Source organism: Pleurodeles waltl, chromosome 2_1 (assembly GCF_031143425.1).
Source record: "Pleurodeles waltl isolate 20211129_DDA chromosome 2_1, aPleWal1.hap1.20221129, whole genome shotgun sequence".
In the NCBI taxonomy this organism is placed as follows: Eukaryota; Metazoa; Chordata; class Amphibia; order Caudata; family Salamandridae; genus Pleurodeles; species Pleurodeles waltl.
In genome coordinates this window covers 517487597-517511208 of record NC_090438.1, presented here as the reverse complement: position 1 = coordinate 517511208, position 23612 = coordinate 517487597, and the positions used below count along the sequence as shown (strand labels likewise).

The 23612-nt window shown below is 42.2% G+C and overlaps 1 protein-coding gene across 9 annotated transcripts in view; it reads left to right on the top strand.

The window, feature by feature from the left end:
- ENOX2 (ecto-NOX disulfide-thiol exchanger 2) overlaps window positions 1-23612 on the top strand; it is a 1066406-nt gene that overhangs the window by 532714 nt on the left and 510080 nt on the right. The gene's annotated exons all lie outside the window — the stretch shown is intronic.

Sequence of the window (23612 nt, the reverse complement as noted above, 5' to 3'; positions counted from 1 at the left end):
TCATAACCATCATTCGGCAGCTATCATAGTGCTTGATGCAGAGAAGAGATTTGATCTAGTTCAATGGGAAGCATTGTTTATGATTTTAGGTAAGTTTGGCTTCCCATGGAAGTTTATTCAGACTTTACGAAGGTTATATGCGGGGGCTCCAGCCAGGATTTTAATAAACGCTCAAATATCAGGGTTAGCACATATATCACGGGGCACACAGAAGGGCTGTCCGCTGTCTCCAGTGCTGTTTGCGCTTTTTATTGAGCCATTAGCAGCAGCAATTGGGCAGGATCAATATATACATTCGCTGTTTCCTCAAGCACCCAAGTTGAAACTATTTGCCGATGATATGATTCTGCATCTTCGTGCGGATTTACACAACATTGATAGTGCTTTCTCTAACATTAATGCTTTTTCGTACTTGGGAGGGTACAAAATCAATCAGTCTAAGTCAGAAGTTCTCTTATATAATGCAGATACATCAGTTTGACCAAAGGATATTCGGGTGATATCTTCATGCTTTACCCCATTAGGTATCTAGGCATATACGTGCCCAATAATTTGGCTGATCTTTTTCACCTGAATTATATAAAGGTTTTTAGAAAGATCCAAGGCTTATTCCTGAAATGACAGAAATCCACTACGACAATTATAGGAATGACAGCACTGGTGAAAATGATGGCCCTTCCATTACTATTATTTGTTTTTTCCAGTATAGTCCTTAGAGTCCGTAAAAAATGTTTTCGAGAGCTGGATTCACTGATCAGACAATTCATATGGAACCATAAAAAACCTTGCTTACAGTTAGAAAAGCTAACTCATACAGTGGAAGATGGGGGGGCTGGCACTTCCTAATGTTCAAACCTACTATGAAGCTTCTGTATTGGATTGGGTTTCAAGAGCTGCTTTAACACCAAATGCCAACTTTTATTTTAACCAGATGCTGACTGAAATGGGTAAGGAGCTCCTGCGATTTCTTAAACACCCTTGCCTCCCGAAGCGGGCAAGTTATAAACTACCGGCAATGATCCAGACTAGTATACTGCTGATACAAGCTAAATACCAAATTAGTAAGATCCATCCGTCAGTTAGACTTCGAGATGCATGGATGGTAGGATTAGAACTTAATCAAGGATATGTTCAGAAATGGGAAGAGGCAGGGGTCAAGAGTTTTGCGTATTTCTTAATAGGGGATCATATTAAGACATGGGCGCAGTGCGCAGTGGAAAGAAATGCTATTAAAGAAAGTCTTACGTTTTCCTATTGCCAAATTCAGCATTTTTTGCAAACAATGGAAAAAGCAACGGATGGCCCTAATCGAGCTATCTTTCAGGCTTTTTATCGAAATTGATTGGGCATCGGCAATTGGTACAAGACGCTCATGATGGGTATTCAATTAAGACAATTTCCCAATTCTTGGTTAAGGCAGAAAACCTTGCAAGGTGTAAAATAGGGTTGCAACAATGGAGAAAGCATAACGAATTGTCGCAAAAAGCACTTAGAGGGGTGAATTTTAAAAAGACTGCATTCTATTCCAAATGGCTACTTTATTATACCCTTGCTGGGTTAAAGGAAATGTGTCTGGAAATATCAGGCTTATGTCCGCGCTACCAAACGACTCAGGGGGATTGTCTCCATATGAGTTTTTCGTGTTAAGTATCTGACTGCGTATTGGGAGAAGATTTTTCAAAGGATTAGAGTTATTATATCGTACAAATTAGTTCCTTACCCACTGGCGGCACTATGGGGTATTATGCAACATGCAGGCTTGTCTATTTATTCCAAGCAAATCATATTCGTGGCTACCTTGATAGTTAAATTGTTGATTCTTCAGGCGTGGAAATCATCAATACCCCCTACCTATGTGGCATGGGGGCAAAGATGGAGGCAGCACGGGTGAAGGAAAAACTGTTTGCTCAAAGGGTTGGAGCTTTGCTGAGATACCAGGACATATGGGGGAAGATGAGTGACCAGGAGAAGGACTAGGTCAGGAATGGTAAAGTAGAGGTCGAGATGCAAGGTCCCCTCGTTATTTCGCTTAAATGCTGTTGGGATATTTATGCCTGAAAGAATTGTTGCATATAAAACTATTTTATGGAAATTGAATGTCAAGATAAATTGGGATCAAGCTATGATTTATGTAAATGTAATTACACCTGCAGCAAATAAAAAATAAATAAAAATTGCCACAGTTAGATCTTCTAGAAAACGTATTGATTTAATCAAGATATTCTCTCATTGGCCCAGAGGCATGCTGCTAGTGAACTTCTGTTGTGAGTAGTGGCATAACACAAAATGATGCCTCCCCCCCTTTCCCTCCCCCCCACCCGAATGTGATGAGGGTCTTGTGAGACTCCCATACCTTACAGATATTCATTGATCTTTGGCTGAAGGGTTAGGGCCACAGTGTGGGATTGGGACCCCACGTGCATTGCAGGGGCCAGCATTACACCCTCGCTTGGAGCCTATCACCATAAAACATCTGGATATACAGCGATGTGTTCGAGAAGATCATGCTACAGTACTGAATTTGGATTATCAAGTACATTTATTCTCTGGAATAAACGCTTAACATCTCAAGCTGAAAACTTAAGGTGTGGAGTTTGAGTATATGAAACTCCTCATTATTTTATAACATGCACTGCTTGCGTCCTCATACGATAGCTTACAATTGAACAGACGCGTGTGTGAATTATTGTGCATGTAATTATGAACTGTTAGTGGATAATGTAATTGCGCAAATGATATGTATGGTATTTGGAGAGTCAGCCATATGAATGAGAATGTTCTACTGCAGTGTTCATTTTTTAATTGTGCAGTCTCTGTCATGTTTTATACTTTCTGTATAAAGCTGTAAACACTGCTTATGCCTGGGCCGGGAAGGCCACCATAATAAACAGTCAAAATGGTGTTGCTCCCTAAATAAAGAGCGACTGATTATCTAAGCTCGGTTAGCCAGTGGATTGAAATTCCAACAGTAATTAACCAAGTGGTGGGATTTTTTTTTAATGCATATATAGAAAGTGATTACACTGTTGGTTTTCAGCTTAAATTTAGTAACTGAAAACACCCCCAAGTAAACTAGGTGTATGATGATGGTGGACTACCTTAAACCATTGACTGTAAACTATTTATGTATTCATGAAGTACTTGTGAGGCTCTAATGAACGGCATCTTGCCTTACACAATATCTTTTCAGATATGTAAGGGGTGGAGTTGTAAAAAGCAGAGATTATTGCGTTAAGAGCATGACAAAAACTTTTGCTCAGTTGGTGTTTCTTTTGTTGACAAAAGGTACATTACATCACAATTTAATTCTAATATTTCATGGGGTGGAGCCAAACAATGTGCTTAATGGCCAAGCTTGTTCCCAAACCAACCCTTCTTTTATCCTGTCTGGGGCAATCTATAAGGCTTAAAGGAATACCAGATGCTGTTACATTTTTCAGAGGAGAGAAGTGGAACCACGTGGAAATTCGAAACTCTTATGGCTTTCGAAACATGTTGCTCAATAAGAGTTTCAGCTGACACCAATATGTCATCCAAGAGGCAGCGGCAGCCCATTGAATAAGAGGAGCATGCTTGAACCTGATAATGAGGCACTCCCTGACCCCAAACAAAATTGTGACTGGAACCCTGTGCTAGTAAACAGACAACAGTGGATTAACAGTGACATGCTTTAGCAGAGCAATTGTGCAAGTCTGTGGATGGGTGATGGACAATTATTCTCGTTAGCATAGCTACCTGTTGCCCCAGCCATTTTAAGATAGCAGTACATTACTCTCCAATCCTGCACTACGATAACACAAGCAGAGGGAATGCAGCAGGCTCATAGACAACGCACCGGTCCCTATGGGTTCCCTACTGTCAACGACAGGGAAGGTAGTTGATTCTAGTATCTGTAGTGTGCAGCTCCACCAGAGCCCCCTGCTGCAGAAGGAGCCTAAGAGGCAAAAAGAAACCCCAATGATGCAAACTATGTAATGGCTGTCATTACTATGTAATTCATGCTGTAACAAGATCACTGTGCAAAAAAACAGGTTTTGGAATTGGAAATAAATAAATAGAAGATTTGCTTCATCGCTACCATAGGAGAATTGGACTCTATATACTTTATCTAAAACAATTGTTTATCAAGTGGTGCACTGCCTTTATAGTTTCCTGCACTACGCTAGATTGACAAATTCGAACAAGCAGGATTTTTTTGTGCCATATTCAAGGAGAAAGTGAGGGCAGGGTAGAGGAGGAAGATCATAAATAGGTGACAACAGGGAAGCTACTGCGAGAGAACAAGGAAATGATGGAGGCATTCAACATAACTATGAAAAACTGGAAAGGTGAAGAAATTCCTGGCGGCGATGGAACCAAGGTGGGACGAATGGAGAGCTGCATGCCAGAAACTGAAACAACTGTCCTTGGAAGGTGCTCCTGTGGTGTAGTCTTACTACAGTACAGTCAGAGATGCAGGCACTGGCAGTGTTCAGGCTGTGTTTGACTCAAGCAGTGCTGACACTTGATAAGAGAATGGAAATAGCTGATAATGAAATGAGAAGGTCTAATTAAGGTCTGTTTTATGGGGCTCCCTGTCCTTGTAGCAGATGTAGAGATGACCAAATTGAATCAGGTATTCTTATTCAAGCATCTGATGCTGCTTGTCTTTTCCAGCCCAGTGAGTGGTAAAGAGAAGTAATTATCTCTCTATGAGGTCATCTAAGGCAGCAGGCACGCCCTTCAGTGACAAGAATATTATCGGAAGTGGTGTGATCCAGTTTTGAAGATTGTAGGGGCCTTAAAGGAGAACTCCCATTGTGACACCAGGAGTCCAATTCCAGTTCCGTTTGCAGTGACAGAGGATTGGTGTCAGTTGCTGGTGGTGCAGAACGAACTGGTGGCAAGGGATGTCACAGCATCGCTATAGAACCCGCCTGAACTGCTGGCATGACACAGGAACAAGACTTTCTTTTTCACATAACTACAGGTGTCACAATATTTTTTAATAGAGTTTAGAAGCCCTCCTAAGGCAGAAAGATGTTGACATTGGTGCAGGTGCTCGACCTGGGTTTGTGCTATTCTGATTTAGGTGCACAAGTTGTGTGATGAAAATTTGCAAATGTGTTGCGAAGTATATAGTTACAGTTGTTGTGCAGGTGTCTGTCCATACTGTCTTCCTGCCCTCTAGCTCTCTCCTTCTTTACCGTTCACCCCTCCCTGCGCTGCCTCTTCCCCCACCCACATGTACCCAAGCCCTCCTCTTCCCAAGAGTTTGTCTCTGACGTCTATACGGGAAATAGTAATTCATTGTGGGATATTCCAGATGGAGATAGATTACATTAATGCTTATGATTGTAAATTGGGAGTTTGGGGAACTGCCAGAATGGTGATTTGAAAGGAAGGTGGTATGTTGGACTATGTCAAATTGTTGGTTTATTAATCTCTGTGGACTGCAATAAAACCTCGTAGACGCCTAAAATAGTTCAAGTTAGAGGTTACGTATGTAGACGCCTAAAATAGTTAAAGTTAGAGGTTACGTATAGCATGATAATCCTGTAAACGTTTTTTATGATGAACACTACATAGTTTCTAGTACAATTAAACTGCTAGTTTGTGACTAGTCAAAAACTAAAGGTAATTTTTAAGTAATGCAACTAAATAGTTTGGCACAAAGCAGATAAACATGCATGGAAATCGATTCCTTTAGAAAATCTCTTCCTAAATCCGTGAAGAGGAGAAATCTGAAAGCCGCCTAGAGGTTAATAAGCAAAGTTCCCCACTCTGCTCTTTCTGGTGGCGGTGTTCAAGAGACCCTCGACCAGGTAGGGCAAAGGAAATGTCTTACAAGGTTTATGCTGGTCTTGGCTCTCACTTGGAGCAGACAGCCCTGCTCCCTTGCTTTGCGACCTCCTGTATTTTGGACTAGTTGAATGCCTCATATTTACGTCTGCAGTGACTTCCTATATTCTAATCAGTGTGTGACATTTGACATCTCTGGTGCCAGTTATATGCTGCAGATAGCTTACCCTGTTATGTTTTTAAAGCCTTGGCTTAATCTTCAGGTTTTAATTCAACGACCTAACCAGCATTCAGTGGCGCTGAAAAGCAGGTGGTAATTGATTCCACATATCTACCTTTTTATAATGCATACATTTTATAATGTACTACTGCTTAGTATGTGGATGAGGAAAGAGATCACATAAAAAGAGAGCCTAAAAGAAAAGTTAAACCAGATGAAAACGAGTAGAAACTGGAAACACGCACATTCTGTGACCACTAACAAACCGCTAGTTAAATGGATTATTTATTTACGCACAAGAAAAGTATATTTGTAATGTGAAAAACATACATATTGTATAAGCAAGGAAGAGTAACTGTGTTGACAGAATAACAACGAGGCACTCTGCTTCCCCTGCCTTTCAGTGTCAGGTAGTGTGGGCAGCTAGCAAGATGTGTCTGTACTTTTTCTGATTTACATCTTCTTTGGGTTCTTAAAGCAGCAAATGCTGACCCGCGTGTTTTAAATACGCACCGGAAACATAGCATGAGCTGTAGCACTGGTAGGCATTTGCATATCCCTGACGACAGGAAGCTTCGAGAAGTAAAAAGACACCCAGATGTGTGAGGAAATAGAATAAGGCGCCGTCCCAGCTGTAAAGTGCAGGGCCATCTATCTCCGAACAAGGAGCGCGTTTAACATCAGTGAGCGATTGTGTACCCTGCGCTAAAAACTGTTGCTTTCTAATAGCAAGCCTCCGGTTTATCATTTCATTGCGATGACGAATCACCGCCCGAGAACACGCAGATTAAAGTTGTCGTCAGTGTTTTGCCAACCGATAATTTGATGGCAGCCGCTGTCATGCGCCTCACTTGCATCATCTCTCTCCACAGAAAGTGCGCTCAGCTCTAACACTGACGCCGACCTAATGATTGTTTTCTTATCTTTGGGTCTGTGCGTGGAGCTCCACACGTGTGCCCCTCCCTCAGGTGACTTCACGGTACGGTACGGTGTTAAGCAACTCTTTGGTCAATATTATGGCTACTTCTACACCTATGCCTTTCACTGTGACAAATGTCTACAACTATAGCTGCATAGTTATTACTTTTCCTTGTATGGCGTTTCAGGTTTTCAGTTCAGGCTATGGGTGACGTTTCAGTGCACTATGAAACGTTTTGAGTGACACTTTATTGCAGGTTGAGCAGGGCAATGGCGTGTGAAATAACCACCCTTTGTAGGGTGAAAGTCTAGACATGGCCGGACAGCAGCTGTAATATCTCTGAAATGTTCATGCAAGGATACTAACCAATATCCCTGAATGAAAAGCTTTCTTCAATAACAAGTGTAGACTGGCTGAGGGGTCATTTATTAACCAAAACACTGCCAATGTTCAGCTCGCCACAGTTAAAGCTGCTCTCCCACCAACATAGAATTATATTAATTGTGGGGAATGCTGTTTGTTTCATCGAACGATGTTTCCCATTCTCTGAAGTAATAATAAATATTGAAAAATGACTTGTTTACTTGTTTTTTATCAGCATTAGCTGAAAAAACAGACTGATAGTTTGGTGGGTGGGGAGGCAAATTGACATAGTGAAGCGAACTACATAGGAATTGTTTTTAAAAGCTAAAAAGCATTTTTTTTCCTGTTTTATTTGAAGAAAGGAGCTTTTGAAATCTTAGTTTGGATTGCAGAAAATATGCGGCAACCATTGAATGTAAGGATTGTAATTTTTGGCCTCTTACCTGAGTGAGGCATTGGCTGCTTGATGGCTGCCCTTGCCAGTCAGGCGGTAAGCGGTCTAGTTCTTGGGTGGGCTCAAGTGGGGGAGGCATAAAAACGGCATGGTGGTGCAACCGCACAGCACTAGCTGAAGAAACACGATTGAAAGTTTGGTGGGGGGCAGAGGTAAAGGACATAGCAAAGCGAATAACCTTCGCTCTTGGCCCACTCAAATTGGTCCAATTTCCCATATACATTTATGAATAAACTCACATCAGCCGTGTGTCTGCATTTTTCTGTGGGAATATTTGGCTGCACATTTATTACATGCATGGACTCTTGCGATACATCATTGACCTCATAAATCACCGGGGTCAGTCATAATTCAAGATGACAAGGCCATAAAACATTACAACATCTTAATTCATTCTGAGTGCCATATATCGTTCTTGACGTGATCATAAATTATAATCAGGAGATAGGTCAAAAATCACAGTTGACAGGTCATACATCCCCTCTGCCATACATAAATCCTTTTGCCAAAATGGTTGACATGACCTAAGTCATCTCCACGCAGTGGGCATGTTGGCGGCATTCCAAAGGCAAGCCTGTCTGTGCCCGTCCGCACACCGCCCACGCACCGCACCAGCGATGCTGCTGGAGGAGAGTGGAGGAGAGGAATCTCATGTTGGAGACTTAGGTGAGAATACAGAGGCAACTCTCTACAGGTATGATCCTACTCCACTCCCTGTGTGTCAAGGGAGTACTGAAGGCCATCAGGCCTCTAACAAATGTATCCCTACTTTAAAACTGAAGGGGAAGACATTAAATTGTGGATTAATCAATGCCCGCTCCCTGACTAAACACTCTGTGGAGCTCAGGCTTCTTTTAGAAACCAATAAATGGGACATCCTTTTGGTTACTGAGACCTGGATTCCCCGAGACTCAGAAGCAGATCTCAGCTTTACCTGTCCTAGGGGGTTTAAAGTAGTACATCAGCCCAGACAGGAGAGAAGAGGGGGTGGAGTAGCTATTATTTTAAAAGACATATGGGAGATAGGTATCCTCCAAATTGATCATATACAAGGGAGTGAGATACAGTGCTTTACCATCAGAATAAAGAATAACGCCATAGTATCAGGTCTATTGTGCTATAGGCAACTGCCCCATTAACTAGTTTCCTACAACCCTTTAATCAACTGGTTTCTAATTTCACCCTTTCACATACCAACTTTATTGTGCTGGGTGACTTCAGTGTCTGGACGGAAGATCCTTCCCGGGCACTGGAAAGGGAATTTTGACAGGATGTGAGGACCTGGGTCTAATACAATCAGTAGCGGGGCCTACCCATCTAGGGGGCACACCTTAGATCTGATATTTGCCTCCATGAATTTAGTCAACTCCGCCACACCCATTCCGTTAAGTTGGTCGAACATGCACTTATCTCTTTCATTCTGGAGTGGCCTGATGTAGACCCAGGTGAGTTGAGGGAGAAACAAAGATGTCATGGTAGACCATGGTTTTAGCTCAACAAGCTAAAAGGTAGAAGGCTGTTTGATAGCCCGAGCTGCTTTCAGGCAGAGAGGACAGTGGATGAGAACTAGACCCTCCATGAACATATAAAACAGGTTCTAGATGTATTCATACCCAAAAAAACAATGACTATGCATGATAGACCATCTGAGCTGTGGTACACGGCCATTTTGAGAGAAAGAAAGAAGTCGCTGTAGGAAACTTGAGCGACCATGGCACAAGCATATCTTGATTCTGATAAAACGCAGTTAACATCTGCATTTAAGAGTATAAAAAAGAAATTAGGAAAGCTAAGCAAGATTATTACTCCAAAAATTATCTGTGAAGCTACCAATAAACCAAAAAAGATTTTCAGTGTGGTTAGCAGTCTAGCTAAGCCGCCGTGCACATCTCAATCTATCACGCCCTCGTAGGAGTTATGTGATAAGGTCTCAAGTTACTTTAACAATAAAATCCAAGGTATCTTATTAGATATTAATATGACATCCTGTAACCTGAATCAATCGGTAGTGGTAGCAAGGGCACCTCCAGTAGAAATCAAGGCCAGACTTGATAGATTTGAAAATAAGCAACCAATCTCTAGAGACTGGGTCATTGCCCGACTCATGGAAAAAAGCCTTGGTTACTCCAATCCTAGAAAAACCCTCCGAAGGAAATGGGCATTTACTGCCCAATACCCCTTTTTCCCTATCTTCCAAGGATAGTGGAAAAATCTGAGAGTAAAATATTGGTAGATTTTCTGGATAACAATCATATCCTGGAGCCCGAACAAAATGGCTTGCGCTCAGCTCAAGGGAACCAAATGAGTGTTGATAAGGACGTGTGATGAATTAACAATGGCAATCGATGGAGGTCAAATGGCTGTATTAATTTTGCTAGATCTATCTGTGGCCTTTGACACCGTCAACCTTCAAATAATGCTACAGGGACTTACTTAAAGAAATAGGAGTGGGGGGCAGTTTTTTTCCAGTGGGTCAAGTCCTTCTTGACGAATAGACACCAAGCAATTTCCACGCCCCTTTTTCACTCTGAGTTTAAGAAATTGGAACAAGGGGTGCTGCAGAGCACAGCCTTGAGCCCCATTCTGTTTGACATATACATTCGCCCTCTACCAAAGCTAATAAGATCTTATGGAATTGCATTCATGAACTACGCTAACAACACTCAACTGATGGTGTACTATGGGAAGAATAATGTCAAGTCTATAGAGAACTTTCAGCTCTGTATACAAGAGATGGTAATTGGCTTAAAAACAACTACCTGAAATTTAATGAAGGGAAAACGGAATTCCTCCACTCGGCTTCCTCCTCTCACTCCGAGGAAGTCCCTCAGAATTTTTGGCCATGGCCCACTACAAACAATCTGCAGCCTTCTCAAGTAGTGTGCAAATTGGGTATTTATATGGATGAAAAACTTACCATAGAAACGCACATTAATAAAACAGCAGCGACCTTTTTTGGGCCCCTGAGAAATTTGAGGAAAATTGTCCCTTTTTCAAGTAGGTTGGTCTACTGCAATGCATTGTTGCTGGGTGCACCATCATATCTCATCAACAGACTTTATAGGGTACGAACATTTGCTGCCAAACTGGCCCTGGATAAAACTGGAATGGACTCTGCACATCAGCCACCTTGAAAGTATTACACTGGCTGTCTGCCTGTGGAGAAACAAATCATATTCAAATCCCTCTGTATAGTCTACAAAGCAGTAAATGGAATGGGGCCAATATTGCTGCAAAAGAAGTTTGACGTCTACAGGCCAAAGAGAAACCTTAACTCGGCCACAGCAAATCTGATTCAGCCACAAAAATATAAGAAGGTCAAGACAGGAGGGAGGTCTTTTAAGACCAGAGCCACCCAGCTATGAAACAGATTACCGGCTGAACGTAGGGCCAATAGGAATCTGGCCAGCTTGAGAAAAGGCCTAAAAACGTGTCTCTTTCCAAACTAGGCTGACTGTACCATAGAGAGGGATTATGAGTGTCAGTATTAACCGGTCCGAGTAACTATAGTGTTTTTTTGCTGTGCTCATCTTAGCGCTGTGATACCTGTAATGGTGAATGTTGCGCTTTGCAATTGTTGGTTCATTCATTAATAATAAGATTAGGAGTTCCAAATAAATACTCCTTATCTCATGAGTCATGATGACGTGGGACAGCTAGCCTGGACTGCAGAGAGATGAGGTTCATGCACTCTGTCTTGGTCGGTGGAATGCCCTGAAAAGCAGCCAAGAGTCTAGTAGTGGGATTTTAGCCAGCCTTTGACATTGCAGGACTGAGCCAGTGGCTAAAAAACAAGACTAGTTGAAGAGAGCATATTTACTAAGGGAAATAAAATATTATGGGTAAGCAGCAATGGGGAGAAGAACTGTAGTAGCTGGTACCGTACTAAAAAGCATTGTATAATAGAGATGGGATCTGTTCTTCAATAAGCAATCTTAAAAGTTTTTTTTAGCTACACTACATGCTGTGTAGGGAGCCGGAAATGGCAATTCCTGTTGTGTGCGAAACCATCTAAATTATGCCTTTTTGTGTTTCAGTTGTATATTGTGAAAATGCTGCTTGAACCAGTTATGCAGCATTTAGTTTTTGTGAGGTGCTTGCCAAGGCCAAGGTGTAGTTATTGTAAAGTCATGCAAGCCTTGCTCAACTGTTGTGCTTTTAACAGCAGTTATAAACCACAGGTTTCCTTAGGTGTCTGGTGTTGGGGGAGGTGATGATTCCTTCCTCACCTCCTGTGAACCACCACTACTCAGTCTGTCTCAGTGAACTAATATGTACAACTACTTTCGAAGTAATTGAATTACTTTTTGAAACAGCAGATCCAAGCAACCTCCTGCACTACAGATACACCACAGCCGGTCGGTGCCTGTGTTCCTTCTAAGCACAGCAGCTGCAGGCTCAGGCTTTATGAGGGAGCCTGATGGTTGAGTTGGTATCCCAGTTAGCCATGAGCAGGCCGGTGAACTCTGGAGGCAGAGGGCCTGCAAGGGACAAGGGAGAGCATCAGGTAGGCTTAACAAACCTAAAACCTAGTCTCTCCATGTTTATGGCCAAGGCTCCAATCCAGCCCCGCCTGCTGTGTAGCAAAATCTGCTTTCAGGATTCCCTCCCTACACCACTAGTCACACCAGGCACTCACTTTCAGTGTCTCATGGTGGGCACCAAATGTTGCTTGTAAACTTCAGGCCTTATAGCAATGACATTCAGTGGTGACCTTGTGCAACCCCTTTCCATCCCACCCCAGCACTCCCCAGCATGCTTTTTGTTCAGTGGATCACCTACAGTTGCTTCACCAAGAAGTACAACTTCTGCTGTTAAAGGGCACAATGGAGTTGGTTCCAGAGCAGGAAAGGGGTCAGGGATGTTATTCAAGATATTTCCTGATCCCAAAAAAAGATGGTTGTTAGAGGCCTATCCTAGACCTAAAGATTTTGAATTGGTTCCTCAAACAGGAGAAGTTCAAAATGCTGACCCTAGCTCAGATTCATCTGGGGCTGGACAAGAAAGAATGGATGGTTTCTATTGATTTGACTTATGCATATTTTCACATCCCCATTCTGTAGTCGCACAGGAAGTATCACCGGCTCAAGGTAAGATTGCAGCAGTACTAGTTTGGGGTCCTTCCTTTTGATCTTACTTACACACCTCAAGTCTTCACAAATGTGATGGCAGTGGTTGCAGCACATCTCAGAAGGAGGAAAATAATGGTATTCCATTACCTGGACGATTGGCTGCTCAAAGCCAAGACACCAGAGTTGGTACTGCATCACTTGCAGGTGACAACCCACCTGGACTTTTCGTTGAACGTGCCCAAATCTCACCTGGAGCCCACTCAGCGCCTTCTGTTCATAGGGGCATTACTAAACACAACATTGCATCATGCATACCCCCTCCTCGGAGGATTCGGGAAATTCAGTCTATGATTCTAATGTTTCAGTATTCTGTTAGTCACTCATGCACGTTGGCACATGAAGGCTCTACAGTGATGCTTCCGCAAGCAGTGGTTTCAACACAAAGGAGATCTCAAGGAGTCAATAACAGACTCCAAAGACACTGCAGTGGATCTTCTGTGGTGGAGTATAGATGGCAACCTATCACAGGGGAGGCCGTTTTGTCTTTCACCTCCAGTGACCACAGTCATAATGGATGGTTTCACTCTAGGGTGGGGAGCGCATCTGGAGATCAAAGTTCTTTGGTATCCAGTGGAACAGATGTTTCACATCAATCTGTTGGAGTTACGGGCGAAACGTCTGGCTCTCAAGGCCTTCCTCCCTTCCAGTCTGTTCAAGTCTTGACAGACAAACCTACTGCAATGTGTACATCAACAAACAGTGAGGGTCAGGGTTGTATCTTCTCTGCAGAGATGCTCTACAACTCTGGTCCTGGTCTCAGGACCATCAGATTTGCATAGTAGCAAACCATTTGGCTGAGTTCTAAACCTACGTGCAGACAGTCTCAGTTGGCACTTTTCAGCCGATCATGAGTGGCGTCTCCACCCGGAGGTGGTTCTTCACGTCTTGCAGTTGTGGGAGACGCCTCAGATAGACCTGTTTGCCACTCATGAGAATGCGCACTGCCTGTCATTCTGCAGCCTCCAGTATATAATGCAGAGAGCATTGTGGGATGCGCTTCAGTTGAGCTGGGGCAACTGGCTACTTTACGTGTTTCCTTCCATAACCTTAATTCCTCAGGTTTTAAGGAAGATTCGCCCAGACCGGGCCCAAGTCATATTAATAACCCCGGATTGGCTGCGAAGGGTGTGGTACACAGATCTACTTCACCTCTCACTGTGTCCACCGCTCCGTCTCCCTCATGAGGCAGACCTCTTGCATTGGCAGGGGCAGTTCCTACACCCCCACCTCCAGAGCGTGCATTTACATGCCTTGCGATTGAACGGGGCAATCTGAATTCCTTTTCTGTTGCCCCCTGAAGTGGAGGATGTTATACTATCAGCCAGGTAACACTCCACCAAAACTGTCTATGCTGGTAGATGGGCCACGTTTGTTAAATGGTGTGAGTAGAGGCATGTTGATCCTTTGAAGGCCCATTTGTCCAATGTTTTACAATTTGCTCTCTCCTTGGCACAACAAGGTTGTGCAGTTGTGACAGTGAAGGGCTATCTGTCTGCACTGTCGGCATTTAGTTGCTTACCTGACCTTCCCTCTTTGTTTAAGTCCCCTATAGTTCTAAGGTTTCTTAAGGGTTCGACAAATAGGTTTCCTCCCACTCAGTTTATAATGCCTCAGTGGGATTTAAATTTAGTTTTAACATACTTGATGGGTACACCACTTGGACCATTGTGTAGTTGCCCGTTGAGGCTCTTAATGTTCAAAACTGTTTTCCTCATAGGGATCATGTCGGCTAGGCTTGTTAGTGAGCTTCAAGCTCTTAGTGTAAAACCCCCATTTACAACTTTCCATGCTAACAAGGTGGTTTTGAGAACCAGGGCAGCTTTTCTGCCGAAGGTGGGGATGCCTTTTCATTTAGGTCAGTCCATCACCCTTCTGTCCTTTTACCCATCTCCCATCCCTCTAAAGAGGAGGAAAGGCTGCACCATCTGGATCCAAAGAGAGCGCTGAACTTCTACGTGGACAGGACGAGAGAGTTTAGGATGGGCGATCAGCTCTTTGTTGGCTATGTGGGCAAGATGAAGGACAAAGCTGTTCACAAAAGAACACTATTAAGGTGGGTCATTCTTTGCATAAAAAATATGTTATGCACTTACAAAGAAAGATCCTCTGAGGGCACTGGAGCTCCTTCTACCAGATCTAAGTCTACTACTTCTGCTTTGGCTAGAGGTGTACCTGTTGTAGATATTTGCAAAGCAGCAACTTGTTTTTCCCTCCACACTTTTGCGAAGCATTACTGCTTGGACTCAGAAGAGAGGAAGGGCGGCCATTTTGCTCGTTCAGTACTGCAGGATTTCTTGGTGTAGTCAGATAGGCACCCACCTCTGATTGCGGGACTGCTTTGGAGTTCTGCTCAAAAGGTGAGGAATCCACACGTAGATGCATCCATCAGAAGAGCAAGTTACTTACCTTTGTTAACACTTTTTCTGGTGGATACAGTATCTACCTGTGGATTCCTCACAGACCCACCCGCTTCCCCGTCACCTAAATGGTTATGCCAAGAAGGATATTATTTGTATATATTGTAGTTATATGTATTTCTGGCATGGTGTATATACAGAATGTACGATTATATATGAATGTATTTATATATATATATATATATATATATATATATATATATCAATATTATTGTGTTGAGTTCGCATGTGCTGTGCTTGCTATGTTGGTGTTCAGCTGTTTGCCTTGAAGGCACAGTAAAACAAAACAAAACAAAAAAAGTGGGTGGAACTGATGTCAGCATGCCGGTGAGGATTTCTTATAGCTCTGATGACATCAGACTGAGTCGCATGCGGAGCTGTTCCGTTGTGACGTCCTCGTTGACGTGGAGAGCTAGAAAGAAAATATTTCAGTTGAATGCTGGCGCATTGGGAGAATTCAGAAGGTGAGGAAACCAAAGGTAGATGCTGTATCTACCAGAAAAAGCATTACCAAAGGTAAGTAACTTGTTCTTCCTGCATAATGCTACCACCCTTACACAAGACCTGTCCGTTATGATTCTTATCCATCACTCAGTACTGTACCAGCCCCTTAACTAGTCATCACCAGCTGAACAGTAATGGAATACCTGAAACGAACACACAAAGCTGGCCACTCGGAGGACTGCACTGTAGTTCAGCACTGCAGGACCCAATTACCTGCGTTATATAAGTGCTGCTTTACATCTCAAAATGGCACTCAGATATGAGTTGCTAGTAACAAAGTCCCGCCAAGTAGATCTTCCGGCCCCTTCTCTCACCAAACATGCCTGCTGAGGACCATGAACTGGAAACAAAATATCAGACTGTACATCCCAGTGCAGTAGCCATATAAATAGATTATGATCATATGAAATTCCACAAAAAGACCTGCACAGTTGTTCAAAGCTGCACACATACTGAATAACCATGAAGTGCACGATTGTCTCAACGTAATATAAGCTTATTTTAACTTGTGATAATGCTGGTTGTCTATTTACTACTTATATACTATTGCACAACCTCTTCTGATGTGTCTGTAAAACGTACCTTTTGTCACAAATTTGTGTCCTGACTTTTGACCTGTCCTGAATTTTTGTCCTTAATTTTGACCCTTTATCCTGACTTTTTACACTTGCTGCCCTAAGGTTGCACCCATGCCACTTGGTCACCCTACCCGCAGTGTACCCGGGGACAGTGTAAACAGGATTTTGGTTGGCTGTGGGAGCAATCTCAGTTTCCCATACTGAGAAAGTTAGAGGCAGGCATACGCAAGTGCATACGTGTGGCTCACATCTCCTTTCTTTCCATGCTGCGGCAGTCTGCCTATGAAATGTGGGAAATTATGCTTCCCGAAAGAGTCTCTTGGCACACTTGGGCACCTGTCTTGATAGATAATCCATGACGTCTAGTCACTTGGTGTAGGGGGAACAAGACAGCCAGACTTGACAGCTGCTTCAGTGGAGTGTTTTGTCTCATTGCAGTGCCATCTTAAACTCAGTAATACAGAATGACACACCAATACACAAATGCTTAGCCCATCTAGGTTTGCCAACTAACCAGATTTTTACCAGCATGTCTAGTATCTTTATATCAAATTTGGTTAAAAAAGAAAATGTGTAAAATGTGTCAGAACCTGGCATTTTCCCCTTTTAAACCAACATTTTAAATGGCAAAAACAAGAGGAAATTACTTATAGTTTTAAAGTTGCTTTGCATAGTCCCTAATGATTATTTACAACAAACAGAGACAGAATTTCGGGGTTAAAAAAGAATACATGTGATTTTGTATAAACTCTTTTTACAGTAGTAGCTTCTGGCTTTTCAAGAATCAGAAAATGTTAACAAACTTTGTGGTTAAAAATCTGTTATTCACAAATCCCATCTTCCCAGCTAGGTTTCATACTCACCTGGACCTTACTCTTGGACATTCTCAGTTTGTACACCAAACATCATTATGCAACAAACAACATAATCCAAGGGAAGTCTATTCACATGACCGTCGGCGTATTAACAAAATACATTTTAGTCGTTTTGTATTGTAGTTGAGTCATAGCTACACAAGAAGCTTAAGGATTCCTTAACTTTTTTGATATTTCTTGAAGAAAATTGCTTTGCTTTACTGCTTGGAGCACCGAAGACCCCGGACCAGTCTCGAATCAGCTATAGGGAGTTACAGATTTCAGGAAAAGGCTGAGGAGAACATTTGAGGTTATGCTGCTTTTTTAAAATTGAGATATCGAGGTGCAGGGAACTTTTCTGTACACATTGTGCTAGGCAGCTTGGCGTATGTAGGTCATGAAGAGAGCTCTGTTACTGTTGAGCTGCTTTTGTGCTCTGTTAAAACCTATCCATACACAGGTGCATGCTGTTTTGAAGAGCAAAGCATAGTTCAGTGAGAAGCAGGGGCTGGTATATAAAGGGTAATTGGTTTCCTTAATCTAACGCGTAGAGTATCAGGCACAATTCTGTATAATGTCATAATCCTGCACCCTCAGATTGAAGTCCCTGCATAGGTGTAGATTAATGATTATTCAAGTTCTTTAAAAGTTTCCTGCGCCAGTTGCCGATTTCCAGAAGTACTTAGGCAAAACAAGCAATTTGCAAAGGTTTTCCTTGTTTGCGGGCTTTCCCATCAATGTGAATGTACATGGTTTTCCTTTACACCTATTTAAACGTGATCTCTTTTGTGCCATTCTTATGTTTTTCTTCTCCTTGGAGAAAATATTTTTCTTTCAGAGAAATGCATTCCTGTATGCCCCCAACAATTTTTACTGTGATCCCTTTCCCACCCTGACTAATTCCAGAACATTAATGGGTTGGAGAGGAGTTTGAGAAATACCCTCAAACGATTGAGCTTGGGGATGTTTCCAAACGTTGAGGAACAATACAAACTGTAACATGCACTCCCCTCTATTTTATTGGGATTTACCCACACATACTATTACACCATCCTAGAAGATGTCAGATTTATGAGTGCTAGGTATCCTTTTGTGAGTACCATGCATAAATCCAGTTAGTTGTCGGTATAAATGAGATGTACATTTGCAAATGGCTTTGCAAATTGAGCTGTCGGTTTCTGTTCTGCTGTGAGAAGGTCGTTCTAGAGGACAACGTTTTCAGTCTTGTGTACTTATAGCTTTAACTGTTTTGTTGTCGAAGAACTTTGTAGACATTACCTATGATTTCAGTAGTCATTGGGTCAGCCGCTCTGAACTATTGTCAATTTCATTTTCTTCTTATGCAATATTTTCTTTCCTCTTCTTGTGTTTCTCTCTCCCATGGAGCATGGCTTCTTTGCTCTCTTTTTAATTAAATGACTTGTTTTTTTTCACTGCTTATGTTTAGGGAGTGACTTTTTTGGTTTTGTTTCAGCCGTCTACAGGAAGGAATGCTCATGGCATGTTGTGCTTTTTAACTTCAATCATTGGCCCTACACTCTGCGTGTGCTGACCTCACCAGCTTGTCCATTGCTTTCCCAGGAGCATCCTGCTTTTTTTGATAATACGCTTCCCAACCAGCTCCTGAGTTGCCCTCCACCCCCCCCCCAGCAGCTCATCCACCTTTAAGTTGATCTGCACTGCCCTCCCGACTCAGCCGTTGCTCCCCTGCTCTCATTGTCCCATTCTTTTTGTTTACATTTTTATATTTTACGTTGGGCAGCTGCAATTTGCTTCATACTACTTTTTTTTAAAAGGTGCTTTGCTCACTTTTCATATTTTTCAAATTTTCTTTTCCGAGATGGGCTTGTGCCATCTTGGAATGGTAAATTTAAACGAAAACAAAATGGCTACAATCCCATGGCATATGTGCATATATGGTGGTGATGCATGCATGACTACATTACATATAAATATATAAATACCTCAACTGTGACTCACCCCAAACCTAATTTTACTACTATGATCTCCAAAATACCACTTCCCAGAGACTTCCTTCCTGTATCCCTCCTTTTACTCATCGCAAACCTTATTTTACTACTATGATCTCATTAATAACCCTTTCTAGACTCTTCCCTCCTAGATCCCTCTTCTATCCCTCCTTTGACTCATCCCAAACCTCGTCTAACTAATATGAACTCCCAAATAACACTAGCTACTCCTCCCTCCTCTATCCCTCCATATCCTATTCAATGAAACTGACACTCGCGTGTCCACTGCTCAAATTAACAATTTATATTCCCCTATGATAATCCACCATTTAATTCTTTGGATTTTAGAGTAGTGTTCTACTCGCCAAAAAGCACTTCAACACCTCATCAGGGGTAGTAGTAACTAATATATAAATACAAATGCTATTACGATATACGCCGTAATGCTAAGGCTACCACAGCATGATGACATGTGCATGTATCATCACACATGCAATCATACAGAGCATTGCAAATTAGATCTTAAGTAGCAAAAACAAAAAAGTGAGACCTATTGGCTTTGTTGTATCTTCTGTACCAGGTAGGATTGAAACTGTTCTTCTTTCTTCAGGAATTTTTCACCGGAGAATCAAGACAGAAGCAAGTGATACAGGACAATTATCACTAGAAATGGTCTACTCTTTGAATTCCAGACACAAACTCTAAAGAGAAGTCCTAACCCGAATGTAGTGTCACTTCAAGCATAACATTGTCTGACAAAGACAGACCTTTCTAAAAGATGTCCAACAATCACAGTCACATTTTGCCATGCTTAAGGTTCATCAGTGAGATTTGTTTGGCATTCTGTTAAAAAATAAAGATCAATGAGTGGCTATAGCAAACGGCCTCAATGATATCCTCTTTGACCTGTGACCGAATAAACTGATCATGAGAGATTGTCAGGATAGAACTAAATACAAGGTTTGGTTCACAAGCACCTCATGAAATATGCTAATCTGCTCCTCAGAGATCATGTGTGACAATTTGGAGCAACCTCAATATTTGTGAATGTTACCAGTCATAATTCCCTTACGCTGCTTAACACTCTCACATTGACATACGACAAAACTGCTACTGCTAATGTCCATCACCCAGTACTGTACCAGTTCACAGAAGTAGACCACCCATCTCCACCTGAACAGATGTGGAATAACTGAAGAGATCTGCCACATTTTGCTGGCCAACAGAGAACTTTAATTTAGTCTATCCCTGCAGGTCCCAACAAGCAACATACTGTGAACGCTCCTTGATATCTCACAGTGGTAATCAGCGATAGTATGATATTAGTAAAGACCATCCCAGCAGATCTCTCCACCTTGTCTTCTTCCTTTCTATGCCTGCTCATATACCACAACTATAAACGGAGGATCTCTCAGCATAAACATTTCAGTTCATTTTTCAGCTAAGCCGATTTTTTCATAACAAATACCACAAAGGGACTTGCAGTGTTGTTCAAAGCTGCCAGCTTACTATAAGTTATAAACCATGTGCCTCTCCTCCCCCCTTTCATCCATCACACTACATGATACTGCACCTCAGCGGTCATCACATATGACATGAAAACACTTTATACATAGGATCAAAATAAAAACAACACACTTTCAACCACACACCCTGCATGATGTATCATGCTTCCCAAGTAGGGAAGCACTTTGCACCCCACATAGTGAGCGCTGAATAAATATTGCCATACAATACCATACAGTAGTGCAGATTTGAAAAGCCCCATACATCCAGCATTGGACATCACTGGGTAGAACCCAACACTTGGAGAGTGTGCGGGGCTAGCCACGATGCGCCAATAAGAATTCTCAGCTGTGCAGTGAATATGATCAATCACGAGACAGAAAGTGACACAAAGGGGTCAGAAGCCACACAAAGGGGTCTGAAGCCAAACACAAACACAAAGGGGTCTGAAGCCAAACACATATTGTGATGCATAACCTTGACAAACACCTTACCTCTTCTCCACCCTTCAGCAGCTAAAAGCAGACAGTCAACAGTTCCCTTCTGTCCTGCACTTTTTTGGCATAATCATTTTCTAAGGTCACCAAAGTTCGACCACCTGCAACTGAACTGAAGCTTTGAAGTGCATGACTTAAAGGTGACAGTGCAGGATCAGTGACTAATTTGCTTTAGAGTTACCCCTGATGAACACTTGGCAGAGTTGTGCAGCCTTGAGTCTGCTCAGAGAAAACAAGCATTTGCAATGCAACGGGTCTCGCATTATGTCGATTTAGAGCTATTAGCGTTGTAAACTCCTAACCGGACTTTTCTTGCCACATTGAATGAAGAAAAAAAAAAAAAAAAGAACGAGCGCGATCATGCTGCGAAATAAAGCGAAACAGTAGTCCATAAACCATACAGAAAACATGGAGCCTCAAATGTTTCCAGTAGTTTACCAGCGCTCTTGAGGAGGGCTAAACACCGTAAAAGGCATGACATATGCATGTCTTTCATGAATTAAAATGAGCAGATTTTAAAAGGCAAGCCCAAGAACCAATGAAAGTGACTGACATAACATGGGTGTGATTAAGATTAGAAGAGGGACGCTCACCCCTAATAATCCCCCTTGTAATCTGCTCTCTACTTCAGTCGCACATTTTTTAAAAGTTGGTCTTGGGAGTACAATGTGGCTGTTTCTGTTGATTAAATTTCAGAATTTAGATTTGATGCTCAGCAGTCTTAAGTAATTGATTAATTGAAGTAAACTCACAGTAATCTCCAGGAAAAGCATGTTTTGTGAGTTCTGTCTTGCGATTGTTTGAGTTGTGCCAGAACTTTCATAGGGCCCAGAGAGACAGTTCTCTAAATCTAAAACTATTTCCGCTGTTCTCTCTTCAACTAGCACTAGCAGTATTTTACCTCTCCTGAGCCCCACCCAATTTCCTTTTGTTTTCTGTCCTCCCAGCTAAACTGGTCTGTTTTTTAGGGTTTTGGCAAATTTAGCAAGCATTGGCAGACCAAAAGTCCCTGTTTGTCTTCTGTACTTCCAAATTAACCTGTCTGTGTTTTTTAAGATTTTGCCAAGTTTAACAAGCATTTATATAGGAAAAAGAGCTGGCTTTTCATGCAAGTGTCTTAATACAAATGTAAGGATGACTGGCGAAAGAAGGGTGCTAGTTGAATAGAAGGCGGTTCATAGGCAGATGTGGATAAGTGGATAGTTGGAAAGAAGATCTAGATGGTAGGCTGTTGAATTATGACTGGCTGGTGCATTTGGAGTGCAGTGTACATGAAAGGTGAAGTCACTAGCCACTGGGCACTACATGTAAAGAGACACCCTGGAAATGTGAAGGGTGTGCTCTGGAAGCCTACACCAAACCACACCACACTCCTAACTGTTGCTCATAAACGCATGGAAGAGCTAATGGCCCAGGCCACTGCATCATGTCTATCAACGGTGCCCCTTCAGGTTACAAACTTGCAAATGATTACAACAATAACTTTTTATATAGTGTTTAGTATCACACCTCTGCTGTTTCTAAATAACATGTCATTTTCAGACAAACTATGTCACTGAATTTAAGGACCTTAGAATGATGGAATGTTGAATCTGAGATTCAACTCTCGACGTCCAGGTCACGGCTGTTGTCAGATGTGTAGGCATCCTCCCTACCTATAGTAGATGAATTATTTTCCCCAAACCTAGATCAAAGCCAGTATTTGACAGGGGTATTGCCAAAGTAGAACAATCAACTTGGGTGAATTATGATCTTAAGTCCACCAAACCCAGGCCGGATCACCCTCTGTTTACCTTCACACTCCAAGGATTGTTTAAAGAGAGCATGTGGCCCTCCCCACCTTGCCAGTAGGTATAATTCTTAACAAATATGCTTTTTTTTTTTTTAACCCTAGGTTGCCTGAACTCCCTGTTGTCCTCAAAGTAGAGGTGCCATCCTGTCCCTAAGGCTGGGTCTTGAACTTCTAAGGCATACTTACGTGCCTGGTGTATGGAATGCGTCTACCCTCAAAAAGCCAAAGCAGCGCATCTCTCAAGAGAAGGAAAGTACTCTGTTTTACACAGCTGCAGAAGTTCACCCAAATCATATTCAGAGCCAGCAGAAACTGCACGATTCCAATAATAATTACCACAGATATGGTAGCCGTTTTTGAGAGCAGTGCAGAACTGTTCCCTGTCTTTGCTCACTTACTTTACTGCTCTCCTCCATAGGAGTTGTGACAAAGGTTAGTTGAGTTTTTTAAATCAAGTTTATGGCCATAATGTGACTGCTAAGCATGGAACCTTCCCAAAACTTTCAACTCTGCACAGCTGTGCCCCACTCTTTCACCTCCAAATCACCCACTCTTTCCAAGCTGAAGTTTCAAGCGTTGCTGATATCCAGTGTCATTTCAAATTAATATCCAAGAGCGACCATCA